The following is a 15,512-nucleotide window of genomic DNA, read 5'->3' as shown; positions in this document are numbered from 1 at the left end:
AGGCACACGAGACCTCATGTGGCGTCTTCTTGGCACTGCCTGATCCTCAACCTGTTGGGCAGCTGGATCTCCAACCTGGGCAGCTGCCACCTGTCCATGCACCGCTGCTGCGTGCTGCGCTGCTGCGTGCTGCGCTGCTGCGTGCTGCGCTGCTGCGTGCTCCGCTGATGCAGCTTCCTCCTCTTCTTCAAGTAGCTCCTGCTCGTACAGTCGCAGGGCAACCTCCAGGGCTGCGGCAACTAGGAGGAAGACCACCACTGCTGGTTGTATTCCAATATCCATTGTCTGCAGGGTGTGAAAGGTTAACATGTTAGCATGATGCGTACCTCCGTGCCCAACCAGGTCCACCGGACTAGACGGTGACCCCGGTTGGCACTGAGGATCTGCCCCTGCATATCCCTTTCCTCCCACCATCCCCACATCCCTGGCCCCGTTGGTGCCCGGCACTGTGGGTGCCTCTACCCTGGTGCCTGTCCCTGATGCCAGGGCTCCCATTGGCTGGCACTGCCCTCGCCAGGGGCTACAGTGGGTGTTGCCCTGGGTGGGCCGCCGATGGGTGTTGGGCGGGTTGGGGAGGGTTGGAGCGGTTGGGGGTGGTGTGGCAGGGGGGTGGGGTGCAAGGATAGGTGGGGGGGGGGGCATTCATACGATCAGTGTCATTCTGCAGAACCAGAGGCCAGGGGGTGGGTGATCAGTGGGTGGGCAGCAAGATGGCTACCGTAATGGTGGCCTGGGCCTGGATACCGCCCCAGTCCCGTGGGGGGAGGGGGGTCATCCCGGCCACTTGGCCAGTTCCGCCCCTCCTCGGGCCCTGGCAGGGCCCCCTCCACCCCAGCCTGCACGGGCAGTGTCCGGCCTGGCAGTCGCAGTCGCTCTTCTCTGGATCCGACCTCCTCTCTCTCTCTCCCTCAGCAGCCACAACGTCGGTTTCACAATTTTTAAAAGCGCACATGAACCGCGCCCTTGGGAACTCGACCCATCGGAGGAGGAGAATCGCGGCGTCCCCAGAGAATACCGGGTAGGCCCGCTAATGACATGCAAACGGTATCTACTGTACGTGCGTTCCGGAATGCATTGACGCCGTTGTCGAGGGGATGGAGAATTGCGATCTGCCGGCAAATCGGTGCCCACCGCATTTTCACTGTTGGAACCGATTTTCCGCCCAATCGCCTTTCCCGATTTTGACGTCGGCCAACAGAGAATACCGTCCAAGATTTTTATAGTGTTCCACCCCGAGCGCAGCTGGATATAGTTTAACAGAAACATTTCTTGGAGGGCTTACAACTGTTCAATGTAAATTAGAAAAATAAGTTCCTCATTTGGCTTTCTGTCAGCATTGTAGTCATCCTGCTAGTGATATACTGTAGATATAAATATATGCAACTCTCTCATCAAATCGGTCAAAATACTTTATGAAGGAACTTAACATAGAAAAGAATGTTTGGCAGAGGCAACTGCCCACTTATTAATACAGCTTTAGCAACCCAACAAATTGAAACCAAGTTGTTCATGGATGGCAGAAAGCCTGCACATATAATATTACCATCCCCTTCTAGTCTGAATTGCAATCATGGGGTTGCAAGAATGTTGTCGGGCTTTGTGACCAAATGACAATGCCTCTTGAAATCCAGGATTTAAAGAAGAAATGTTTCCTGTAGAATTACATAGAACTTGCTGCACAGAAACAGACCATTCAAACCAAATGGCCTGTGTTGAGTTTATGTTCCAAACAAACCTCCCCCAAATTATTTCATCTCACTCTGTCTGCATCTTAGAATCTCTCTTTCACTTTTGAAAGTGAGGCTGCTAACATTGCAGTTCATGAACACTGTCCTGTCCTGTAAAGTGGTTGATGTTTTTAAACATTATGACTGCTTTGCAATGTGGGGAGGGGGGCTGATTTGCAGTGTGGTGGGGGGGGGGGGGGGGGGGGGGGAGGAGGAGGTTGTTGGCCGGCCACGGGACGTTGCTATCTGGCCACCTGCTCAAAATGGTGGCCCGTTAGTTCGAATCCATTATTTGTCCGCCATGCATAAATTTGCATGAATTTCAGCAGGAGCGCAAATCAGCAGCATAGAATCATGGAATCATAACATTTACAGTGCAGAAGAAGATCATTTGGCCCATCGAGTCGGCATCAGCTCTTGGAAAGAGCACCCTACTTAAACCCCATGTCTCTACCCTATCCCAGTAATCCAACCTAACCTTTTTGGACACTAAGGGCAATTTGTCATGGCCAATCCACCTAACCTGCACATCTTTGGATTGTGGGAGGAAACCGGAGTACCCGCAGGAAACCCACGCAATCATGGGGAAAACGTGCAGACTCCACACAGACAGTAACCGAAGCCGGGAATCGAACCTGGGGCCCTGGAGCTGTGAAGCAACCGTGCTATCCACTGTGCTACTGTGTTGCCCACTGTGCTACCGTGCTGCCCACTGTGCTACCGGCCTGCCCGCTGTGCCACCGTGCTGCCCACTGTGCTACTGTGCTGCCCATTGTGCTACCGAGCTGCCCACTGTGCTACCGTGCTGCCCACTGTGCTACCGAGCTGCCCACTGTGCTACCGTGCTGCCCACTGTGCTACCGTGCTGCCCACTGTGCTACCGGCCTGCCCGCTGTGCCACCGTGCAGCCCACTGTGCTACCGTGCTGCCCACTGTGCTGCCCACTGTGCTACCGTGCTGCCCCCACTGTGCTACCGTGCTGCCCACCATGCTACCGTGCTGCCCACTGTGCTACCGTGCTGCCCACTGTGCTACCGTGCAGCCCACTGTGCTACCGTGCAGCCCACTGTGCTACCGTGCTACACACTGTGCTACCGTGCAGCCCACTGTGCTACCATGCTGCCCACTGTGCTACCGTGCTGCCCACTGTGCTACCGTGTTGCCCACTGTGCTACCGTGCTGCCCCCACTGTGCTACCGTGCTGCCCACTGTGCTACTGTGCTGCCCACTGTGCTACCGTGCTGCCCACTGTGCTACCATGCAGCCCACTGTGCTACCGTGCAGCCCACTGTGCTACCGTGCTACCCACTGTGCTACCGTGCAGCCCACTGTGCTACCGTGCTGCCCACTGTGCTACCGTGCTGCCCACTGTGCTACCGTGCTGTCCACTGTGCTACCGTGCTGCCCAATGTGCTACTGTGCTGCCCAATGTGCTACAGTGCTGTCCCACTGTGCTACCGTGCTGCCCTCTGTGCTACCGTGCTGCCCAATGTGCCACTGTGCTGCCCACTCTGCTACCGTGCTGCCCACTGTGCTACCGTGCTGCCCACTGTGCTACCATGCTGCCCACTGTGCTACTGTGCTGCCCACTGTGCTACCGTGCTGCTCACTGTGCTACCGTGCTGCCCACTGTGCTACCGTGCTGCTCACTGTGCTACTGTGCTGCCCAATGTGCTACCGTGCTGCCCATTGTGCTATCATGAAGCCCACTGTGCCACCGTGCTGCCCACTGTGCTACCGTGCTGCTCACTTTGCTACCGTGCTGCCCACTGTGCTACCGTGCTGCCCATTGTGCTACCGTGCCGCCCACTGTACCACCGTGCAGCTCACTGTGCTACAGTGCTACCCACTGTGCTACTGTGCTGCCCACTGTGCTACCGTGCTGCCCCAACTGTGCTACCGTGCTGCCCACTGTGATACCGTGCTGCCCCAACTGTGCTACCGTGCTGCCCACTGTGCTACCGTGCTGCCCACTGTGCTACCGTGCTGCCCAATGTGTTACCGTGCTGCCCACTGTGCTACTGTGCTGTCTACTGTGCTACCGTGCAGCCCACTGTGCTACCGTGCTGCCCACTGTGCCACCGTGCTGCCCAATGTGCCACCGTGCTGCCCACGGTGCTACCATGCTACCCACTGTGGTACCGTGCTGCCCACCGTGCCACCGTGCTGCCCACTGTGCTACCGTGTGTCCCACTGTGCTACCGTGCTGCCCACTGTGCTACCGTGCTGCCCACAGTGCTACCGTGCTGCCCACAGTGCTACAGTGCTGCCCACTGTGCTACCGTGCTGCCCAATGTGCTACCGTGCAGCCCACTGTGCTACCGTGCTGCCCACTGTGCTACCGTGCGTCCCACTGTGCTACCGTGCGTCCCACTGTGCTACCGTGCTGCCCACTGTGCTACCGTGCTGCCCACAGTGCTACCGTGCTGCCCACTGTGCTACCGTGCTGCCCACAGTGCTACCGTGCTGCACACTGTGCTACCGTGCTGCCCACTCTGCTGCCGTGCTGCCCAATATGCTACCGTGCTGCCCACAGTGCTACCGTGCTGCCCACTGTGCTACCGTGCTGCCCACTCTGCTGCCGTGCTGCCCAATGTGCTACCGTGCTGCCCACAGTGCTACCGTGCTGCCCACTGTGCTACCGTGCTGCCCACAGTGCTACCGTGCTGCCCACTGTGCTACCGTGCGTCCCACTGTGCTACCGTGCTGCCCACTCTGCTGCCGTGCTGCCCAATGTGCTACCGTGCTGCCCACTGTGCAACCGTGCTGCCCACTGTACTACAGTGCAGCCCACTGTGCTACTGTGCTGCCCAATGTGCTACCGTGCTGCCCAATGTGCTACCGTGCTGCCCACTGTGCTACCATGCTGCCCACTGTGCTACTGTGCTGCCCAATGTGCTACCGTGCTGCGCAATGTGCTACCATGCTGCCTACTGTGCTACCGTGCTGACCCACTGTGCTACCGTGCTGACCCACTGTACTACCGTGCTGCCCACTGTGCTACATTACTGCCCATTGTGCTACCGTGCTGCCCAATGTGCTACCGTGCTGCCCACTGTGCTACCGTGCTGCCCACTATGCTACCGTGCTGCCCACTGTGCTACCGTGCTGCCCACTGTGCAACCGTGCTGCCCACTGTGCTACCGTGCTGCCCACTGTGCTACCGTGCTGCCCACTGTGCTATCGTGCTGCCCAATGTGCTACCGTGCTGCCCAATGTGCTACTGTGCTGCCCACTGTGCTACAGTGCTGCCCACTGTACTACCGTGCAGCCCAATGTGCTACTGTGCTGCCCACTGTGCTACCGTGCTGCCCACCATGCTACCATGCTGCCAACTGTGCTACCGTGCTGCCCACTGTGCTACCGTGCTGCCCACTGTGCTGCCCACTGTGCTACCGTGCTGCCCCCACTGTGCTACCGTGCTGCCCACCATGCTACCGTGCTGCACACTGTGCTACCGTGCTGCCCACTGTGCTACTGTGCTGCCCACTGTGCTACTGTGCCGCCCACTATGCCACCGTGCTGCCCACTGTGCTACTGTGCTGCACACTGTGCTACCGTGCTCCCCAATGTGCTACCGTGCTGCCCACTGTGCTACCGTGCTCCCCAATGTGCTACCGTGCTGCCCACTGTGCTACTGTGCTGCCCATTGTGCTACCGTGCTGCACACTGTGCTACCGTGCTACCCACTGTGCTACCGTGCTGCCCACTGTGCTACCGTGCTACCCACTGTGCTACCGTGCTGCCCACTGTGCTACCGTGCTGCCCACTGTGCTACCGTGCTGCCCACTGTGCTACCGTGCTGCCCACTGTGCTACCGAGCTGCCCACTGTGCTACCGTGCTGCCCACTGTGCTACTGTACTGCCCACTGTGCTACCGTGCTGCCCAATGTGCTACCGTGCTGCCCATTGTGCTACCTTACTGCCCACTGTGCTACTGTGCTGCCCACTGTGCTACCGTGCTGCCCACTGTGTTCCCTTACTGCCCACTGTGCTACCGTGCTGCCCACTGTGCTACCTTACTGCCCACTGTGCTACCGTGCTGCCCACTGTGCTACCTTACTGCCCACTGTGCTACCATGCTGCCCACTGTGCTACCGTGCTGCCCACTGTGCTACCGTGCTGCCCACTGTGCTACCATGCTGCCCACTGTGCTACCGTGCTGCACACTGTGCTACCGTGCTGCCCACTGTGCTACCGTGCTGCCCACTGTGCTACCGTGCCGCCCACTGTGCTACCGTGCCGCCCACTGTGCTACCGTGCTGCCCAATGTGCTACCGTGCTGCCCACTGTGCTGCCGTGCTGCCCACTGTGTTACCATGCTGCCCACTGTGCTACTGTGCTGCCCACTGTGCTACCGTGCTGGCCACAGCAATTCTCCTTTTCCTTGTTTCATAGATTCTCTTCACTACAGAAGGGTGAAGGTGGGACCAGTACAAACTGGACGGGCTACATCCGGGCAGGACCCGGTCTGATGTCTTCGCGGGAGTATCTGTTCGATTTGTTGAGATGGGTTAAAATTAAAATGAAGGAATATCACTTTTTTTTTAAATTACCAATTCTTTCTTTTTCCAATTAAGGGGCCAATTCTCCTACCCTGACCATGGGTGGCATTGTCCCCTACCCGGCGTGACGGAGGGTGCCGGCGTAGGGGAATAGCGTCAACCACTCAGGGGTCGGGCCTCCCCAAACGTGAGGAATTCTCCCCACCTTTGGGGGCCAGCCGCGCGCTGGAGCGGTTTACACCAGAAGACTGGCGCAAAAAACCGGCGCCCCCAGCAGCGGGGCTGGCCGAAAGGCTTTCGCCGGTCCGCGCATGCGCCGGCAGTGGCGTCAGCGGCAGCTGGCCGCTGACGTCACTGCCGGCTCCTGCGCGATGTGGGTTTCTCTTCCGCTTCCGCCGTGGTGGCGGGAAAGGCCTCCCAGCGGCGGGACTTCGGCCCATCCGGGCCGGAGAATCACCGCAGAGGCCTCTCCGATTGGAGTGGCGAGATTCCGCCGCCGCCTCTTCCTGGGTGGCGGAGAATCTCTGCCACGGCGGGGGCGGGATTTTTGGCGGCCCCAGGCGATTCTCCGACCCTGCTGGGGGTCGGAGAATTTCGCCTTGGGTTGTGGGGGTGAGATCCACGCAAACACGGGGACAATGTGCAAACTCCACACAGACAGTGACCCAGGGCCGGGATCAAACCTGGGACCTCAGCGATGGGAGGCAGCAGTGCCAACCAGTGCACCACCATGCCACCCGTGGGTTTAAATTAAAATGGCAGGAGGATGGGAATTTTTGCAAGGAGTCAGAGGAGGGGGAAACAAGACAAGATTAAAAGACAGAAAGGGGAATAATAAAAGTGATAGACAAAGGACACAAGGGCCAGAATAAAAGAGGGTCACAGTGAAAACTAATGGGAATAGGACAGGGAATGTTAAAAAGACAAGCCTTAAAGCCTTGTGCCTTAATGCGTGGAGCATTTGCAATCAAAAAGATGAATTAATCATGCACACAAATGTATATGTGTATTATATAGTTGGGATTATGGAGACATAGCTGCAGCGTGACCAGAGCTGGAAACGAAACATCCAGGGGGTTGTCAGCATTTAGGTGGAGTTACATTGCTGGTTAAAGAGGACATTAACATAATAGTGAGAAAAGATACTGGGCGGAATTCTCCGACTCCCCGCCGGGTCGGAGAATTGGCACGGTGCAGCGCGAATCGCGCCACGCTGCCCCAACGCCGGGACGCAATTCTCTGCAGAGTGGAGAATCGGCGCCAATGGCTGCTGCAGTGCTGGTCTGGGTATGCGCCGACTCTCCGGCCCAAATGGGCCGAGCGGCCATCACAATAAATCGAGTCCCGCCGGCGCAGTTCTAACACCCTCAGGGCCAGTGGGACCTAGCTGTTGAAGGGTCTGGGGGCGACCTGTGGGGGAGGGGGGGTGGGGGGTGGGGGAAGGGGGGTCCGACCCCGGGGGGGGGCCTCCGTAGTGGCCTGGCCCGCGATCAGGGCCCACCAATCGGCGGGCTGGCATCTCTGACTGGGGGCCTCCTTTCCTCCGTGCCGGCTCCTGGAGCCCTGCGCCATTTGGGGAAGAAAGCCACTGCGCATGCGCTAGTTGGCGCCGGCCCAACTGCGCATGCGCGGACCCCGCGTCGTCGGGTTTACGCCAAAAAAGGCAGCTGGAATGGCTGGGCCGCTCCAGTGCTGTACTAGCCCCCTGTGGGCCAGAGAATGGGGTCCCGGAACGGGCGCCGACGCCGGAGTAAAACACTCGTGTTTTTACGCCGGCATCGACACTTAGCCGCCCGATGGGAGAATCCCGCCCAGCTCCTCGATGTGAAAGAGGCAAAAAGCATTAGTGGGGGTTGCATATAGACCTCCAAACTGTAGTGGTGATGTTGGGAATGGCATTAATCAGGAAATTAGAGATGCATACGATAAAGGAACATCTGTAATTATGGGTGACGTTAATCTGCATATCGATTGGGCAAATTAAATTAGTAATAGTACCGGAGAGGAGGAATTTCTGGAGTGTATACGGGATAGGTTTCTGGACAAATACATTGAGGAACCAACTAGACAACAGGCTGGGTATTGTGTAATGAGAAATTAATAATTGGCAAACTAGTTGTGTGAAGTCCTTTGGGGATGAGTGACTAAAACATAATAGAATTCTTCATCAAGATGGAGAGTGATGTAGTTGGTTCTGATACTAGTGTCCTGAATCGAAATATGATTGTATGAGGCGCGAGTTAGCATTGAAGGGTTAGGGAATGTTGGTTAAAGACATGACGGTGGATAGGCAATTGCAAACATTCAATGAGCGCATGGCAGAACTGCAACAATTGTTCAATCCTGCCTTGATGAATCTACATGAATAGGATGGCAATAGAGAGGTATGGACCCCGGATGTGCAGAAGGTTTTAGTTTAGACAGGCATCATGATAGGCGCTGGTTTGGAGGGCCAAAGGGTCTGTTCCTGCGCTCTATCGCTCTTTGTTCGTTGTAATTTGAAGCCTATAAATTGAGATTTTACTCAGTGGCCTGCTTGTCTGCACTGTGAGTAGATGCTTGGCTGACAGAGTGCTTTTGGAGTTGGGTGAAAAAGTTAGGTGAAACTGGGAAAAGGTAAAACTGAAGAGACTGAGTGTGGAGTTCAGTCTCAGTCCAGGCAGGAACGGAGGACAGCTGAGTTTCATATACAGATTTGCCCAGAGTGGACTAGGAGCAGACACTTTTCTGTAAATCTGTGATAGAACAGTGGGACACATTCAAGAAGGAAATAGGGAGAACAGGGTCAACGTGTCCCAATCAAGAAAAAGGTTGAGACCAACAAATCCAATGAACCCTGAATATCAAGGGATATACAACATTGGATCAGGAGAAAAAGGGAAGCTTATCGCAGATATTGAGGCTCAAAAACAGCAGAAGCCCTAGAGGTGTATAGAATGTGCAGGAGGGACCTTAAAAAGGAAATTAAAAGAGCAAAAAGGGGACGTGAAAGGATACTGGCTGGTAAAATAAATAACAATTCTAAGTTGTTTTATAAGTACATTAAGGGTAAAAGGATAACTAGGGAAAGAGTAGGGCCCATTAAGGATGTAGATAGGGTTCTAAATGAATACTTTGTGTCAGTGTTCACTCGTGAGAGAGAAGGTATAGAAATCAGGGAGAAGGACTGTAATAAAATTAAAGAAATTAACATAAAATGAGAGGAGGTTCTGAGTGGTCTGGCAGGCTTAATGGTGGACAAATTTCCAGGGCCAGATGAAATACATCCCCGGAGGCAAGGAAGAAAATTGCAGGAGCGCTGGCAATAATTTTCAATTCCTCTCTGGCCATAGGAGAGGGGCCAGAGGACTGGAGGATAGCCAATGTGGTACCATTATTCAAGGAGGGAGGAAGGGATAAACCAGGAATCTACAGGCCAGACAGTCTAACCTCCATGGCGGGGAAACTATTGGAAGCAATTCTGAGAGACAGAATTAATCTGCATTTAGAGAGGCAGGGGTTAATCAAGTCAGCAAGGTTTTGTTGAGGGGAAGTCATGTCTGACCAACCTGATTGAACTTTTCAAAGAGCTGACCAAATGTGTAGATGAGGGAACTGCATTTGACGTAGTCTACTTGGACTTCAGCAAGGCTTTTGATAAGGCCCCACATGGAAGACAGACAGCAAGAATAAGAGTCCATGGGATTCAAGGAAATTTGGCAAAATTCGATCCATAAGTAGTTGAGTGGCAGGAAGCAGAAGGTGATTGTTGAAGGATGTTTTTCTGACTGGAAGCCTGTGTCCAGTAGGGTACCACAGAGATCAGTGTTGGAGCCCTTGCTGTTTGCAGTTTATATAAATCATTTAGATATGAATTTAGGAGGGTTGATCAATAAGTTTGCGGATGATACGAAAATTGGTGGGGTGGTAAATAGTCAGGAGGATAGTCTTCGATTACCAGAGGATATATACGGGCTGGCCAGATGGACTGATCAGTGGCAAATGGAATTCAATCCGTGAGGTGATGCACTTGGGAAGGACAAACAAGGCAAAGGAATATATGATAAACGGCAGGACCCTGGGAAGCACCCAGGATCAGAAGGATCTTGGTGTGCATGTACACTGGTCCCTTAAGGTAGCAGAGCAGGTGGATACAGTGGTTAAGAAGATATATAGTATCAGGCATAGAATTTAAGAGCAGGGAGGTTATGCTGAAACTATATAAAACATTGGTTAGGCCACAGCTAAAGTGCAGTTCTTGGATCCACATTACAGGAGGGATGTGATAGCACTGGAAAGGGTGCAGAGGAGATTTATGAGTATGTGGCCTGGGCCAGAAAATGTTAGTTATGAAGAGAGATTGGATAGACATGATTGTTTTCCTTGGAGCAAAGGAGGCTGAGGGGTGACATGATTGAGATGTGTAAAAGTATGAGGGGCCTAGATAAAGTACGCATTTTTCACCATGTTGGAGGGGTCAATGACCAGCGGGCATAGATTTAATTTAAGGGACCGGAGTTTTAGAGGGGATTTTAGGAAAACCTTTTTTACCTAGAGGGTGGTGGGAGTTTGGAACTTGCTGCCTGAAAGGGTGATGGAGGCAGAGACCCTGATAACATATAAGAAATATTTATACGTGCATTTGCGATCCTAAGGCGTGAAAGATTATGAGTCAAGTGCTGAGAAGCAGGATTAGAATAGTTAGGTGGTTGTTTTTGACTGGCACAGACTTGATGGGCCGAAGGGCCTTTTCTGTGCTGTACGACTCTATGACTCTGTGGAGAATCGTAAAGGCTGCCGTGGGACAGGCCGTGACCCACGGCAGCCTTTACGCCCACTTTCGGGGCCGATTCTCACCCGTTACAAACGGCGAGCGGCAGTTCTCCGAGCGGCCAGCCGTAAATCTCGGCCCGCCAGTTTGGGGGGGGGGGTGGGAGAATCGCGTGCGGGTGCCGGGGTGGCGTGGCGGGACTCGCCCGGCGCCCCCGCGATTCTCCCACCCGGCGTGGGGGGGGGGAGAATTGCGCCCATGGCCACCGCTAGTGGTGGCGATGCTGTGTCTGCTGCTCCCCTTGAGTGGGCTGGCATCTCTTGTGGGGAAAGGGTCCACAATCCTCAATAGGGACGGCAGCACCGACAAGACCATTTCTGTGTCCCTCTGACTGGCGAACTGCTTTTGGCCTCTGCATTCTGCCATGATGCCCTGCTGCTTCCATAAAAATAAATCAAATTAGCTTGAATGAGACTTTGTGGAAAGATCAACAGGTTGTCTCACTTGCTTAGCATTTAATGTAAAAGCGCAGGATATTTGTGTAAAACCAATACTGTTGTTAGTCAATGACGAATAAAGCTTGTTGTTTAAAACCATTTGGGTTGGATTCCGAGTGGAGGCTTGTTAGTTGCCACTAAAACTGCAGAAAATTGGCTAATTGTTTGTAATGTCATTGAAGTGTGGATTTTTTCATTAGCATAGAATTGACAGTGCAGAAGGAGGCCATTCAGCCCATCGAGTCTGCACAAGCCCTTGGAAAGAGCACCATACTTATGCCCACGCCTCTACCCTATCTCCGTAGCCCAGTAACTCCACCTAACCTTTGAACACTAAGGGGCAATTTAGCATGGCCAATCCACCTAGCCTGCACATCTTTGGACTGTGGGTGGAAACCGGATCATCCAGAGGAAACCCACGCAGACATGGGGAGAAATGTAAACTCCACACAGACAATCACCCAAGGTCAGATGCTAACCTGGGACCCTGGAGCTGTGAGGCAGCAGTGCTAACCACTGTGTCACAGTGTCCTGTTTCATTTTTATATTTCATTATGTTTCATTTATATATTTCATTATGTTTCATTTTTATATATAATTCATCTGATACTGATTGAAAGGGGTCTGGCTACAGTTCACAAATAGTGACGGGCTTCTGTCTGTGTTATATGGCTCCGAATATATACGTATTCATTTGCACACACAAATATAGATATATATTTATATACATATATATTCGGAAAGATCAAGCAACCATAACCATTTGGGCAGCACGGTAGCATGGTGGTTAGCACAATTGCTTCACAGCTCCAGGGTCCCAGGTTCGATTCCCCTCTTGGTTCACTGTCTGTGCGGAGTCTGCACGTCCTCCCCGTGTGTGCGTGGGTTTCCTCCGGGTGCTCCGGTTTCCTCCACAGTCCAAAGATGTGCGGGTTAGGTGGATTGGCCATGATAAATTGCCCTTAGTGTCCAAAATTGCCCTTAGTGTTGGGTCGGGTTACTGGGTTATGGAGATACGGTGGAGGTGTAGGATTGGGTCGGGTGCTCTTTCAAAGAGCCGGTGCAGACTCAATGGGCCGAATGGCCTCCTTCTGCACTGTAAATTCTATGATTAATTCAAATGACTGGGCGAAAGTGAAGCGATTTGCAATAGGAGAGCCAGAATTTGGGGCAGAGTTCAGATCCGTCCAAAAATGTGAAGGCAGCACGTTTACAATTTCCTGAATTGTATTTCCCAAAGGCAAAGTTCCTTGCTGTTAGTACACAATGAGGAGAGCAAAGTTAACCTCTCCCTCACTGTCCTCATCTGGCATCCCCACTCTTGACGGAAATAATACAAAGTTACTTTTATCTGAATTGTTCAAATCACTTTGTGGCTTTATACATTTCTACCTTTCGTCATGCAGAAAACAATTCGACAAATTATTTCGGAAAGAAGTCAGAGCATGAAATCTTGCAAAAGCCTTTCAGTGTTTGAGGGGGTAATCACACGGGACGTAATTTTTTATTTTTTTTAAATTCAGAGTACCCAATTCATTCTTTCCAATTAAGGGTTAATTTAGCATGGCCAATCCACCTAACCTGCACATTTTTGGGTTGTGGGGGCGAAACCCACGCAGACACTGGGAGAATGTGCAAACTCCACATGGACAGTGACCCAGAGCCGGGATCGAACCTGGGACCTCGGCGTCGTGTGGCAGCAGGGCTAACCACTGCGCCACCGTGCTGCCCCAGCAACTTATTTTCTAACAATAACCTGCTCATTCTGTAAGATACTATGCCAGTTTTAAATTGCACTAACATATAATGTGGTTGAGCCCATATCTAAAGCTAACCCACTGCGCCACTGTGCTGCCCTAATTTTTAACACAACTGGCGGTTGTTTACATCAATTTAAGGCCTAACTGCAAAGTATAAAACATACATCATGGAATCTTGATCAAGAACTAATTTGCTGAGAACCATTAGGCTTGGTTAAAATTGTGCTTAGATCAGGAACTCAATCAGCTGCAGATAAAAATAACTAATTTAGAAATCTTTGTACCACAGCCAACTTAATTATTCATTCAGCAGTGCAGTCTAAATAAAAATAACAGAAAAACACTTAGCAACCGGAATATTTTACACAACTGATTAGACCAGTGTGCTATTCAAAAATACTAAGATGAAATTTGGCAGTGAATCGGAATTTCTACTATGCGCTATGAAACAATTCTGAACGAAGTTTCCCTGTTGATTGTCAAGATGCTTTTGATTTGGGCAGCACGGTGGCGCAGTGGTTAGCACTGCTGTCTCACGACGCCGAGGTCCCAGGTTCGATCCCGGCTCTGGGTCACTTTCCGTGCAGAGTTTGCACATTCTCCCCGTGTTTGCGTGGGTTTCGCCCCCACAACCAAAAGATGTGCAGGTTAGGTGGATTGGTCACGGGGGAGAGTGTTTCCACTTGTGAGAAAGATCATCATTATAAAATAATCAACAAGAAATAAAATGAGGAACTTTGAAGAAACCTCTTTACCCCAGAGGGTGGTGAGGATGTGGAACTCACTTTCGCAGGGAGTGTTTTGAGGTGAATAATACAGACACATTTAAGGGAGGCTGGAAAAATGCAAGAGGGAGAGAGGAATAGAAAGATATGTTAATGCAGTTACATGAGGAGATTTGAGTGAAGGATAAACATGCTCTTGGTTGGAGCAAGTGGGTTGTGTTTGTGCCATACACTTTGGCCACGATTCAACCACCTTGTTGCACCTGGAGCGGAGCTGAACCCGACTGGTGAATCCTGGGTGAGCTCAAAAATTAGGCTTTGGGTGGACGCTGAGCCAATTGTGAGTCACCTGGCTCGCTACGCCCAGCATGATCTGGATCACGGAAGAATATTATTTAACCCTCATTTAAATATCCTGATGCTGCATTCACCCTGCCACGTAGGAGTCCACAGCCGCATCTGCAAGGCTTCAACCGAGCGCCGATTAAATTTGGTTTCCACAAGTGTGTACTTGGTGTGATGGTGTCTCGGTGGGTCTCAGAGTCACCCAGGTGGCTGAGGACATGGCTGGGCAATACCCTGGCACTCCCCCGGCACATTGGCACCCTGGCAGTGCCACCCAGGCACACTGGCTTTGCCAGATTTCCCAGCTGCCAGGTTGGCACTTCCAAGAGTCAGAGCCTGGGGGGGGGGGGCATGCCCATGAAATGAGGGGTGAGGGGAGGGCAGGGGGTTAGAGGGGGCCACAGAAAGGTTGGACGGGGTGAAGGGGGGTCCTGAAAGGAGGGTGGTGCAGTGATCTGGGCAGCCTTTCAAAATGGCGCCCCGATCTGTTAGCCGCTCAGCTCCCCAGTGCAGGAAAAATTTCAAAGTGTGGCCTTGAACGGGGAAAAACTCCCCAAGACCCAAAATTGGTGGTGTTAAATAGCAGTCTCATTCTTGGCATTGCAGCCATCATGAAACACATCACCAAAGGTGCCTGAAACCGCACTTTGAAATTTTTCCAGTGAATTGCGCCCTTTAAATAATGTATTCCTGTAATGCAAAGTCTAGATTAATTCATTTCTTACCATGGATACTCTTTTCTTTTATTTTCCTTTAATTTTTTTGAATTCACCAAGGAGTTAGCTTACTGCATGGTAGGTCCAACTCTGCCGAGGAATTTGGATTAAAATCGTTGGATATTTTGATTATCTAGAAGTGGGGTAAACCGACCAGCTATACATGTAGTGGAAAGATCCTTCTCCAGACCACAAAATTCAGACAGCAGCACTCCAACTGCTAACAGAAAAGCCAGACACCGACTGTTGCCAAGGAAGTGAGGCTCAGACTAGCTTCAAGCACTGGACACACAAATTCGCCAACGATGAGACAGATCATCCAGGGCTGTCAGCATCACTGAAAGATTTGGAATAATATTTCAGATTATTAACAGTGGCACATAATGTAAAGAATTCAAAAGCATGGAGCTGTGTTTATTTCTTTAAAGGTGATGTTCAGCAAGTCACATTTTTAATGCAGAGAGACTGATTGCTACTCCTGGTAAAT

Source organism: Scyliorhinus canicula, chromosome 1 (genome assembly GCF_902713615.1).
Source record: "Scyliorhinus canicula chromosome 1, sScyCan1.1, whole genome shotgun sequence".
Classification (NCBI taxonomy): domain Eukaryota; kingdom Metazoa; phylum Chordata; class Chondrichthyes; order Carcharhiniformes; family Scyliorhinidae; genus Scyliorhinus; species Scyliorhinus canicula.
This window is presented reverse-complemented; position numbering follows the sequence as displayed.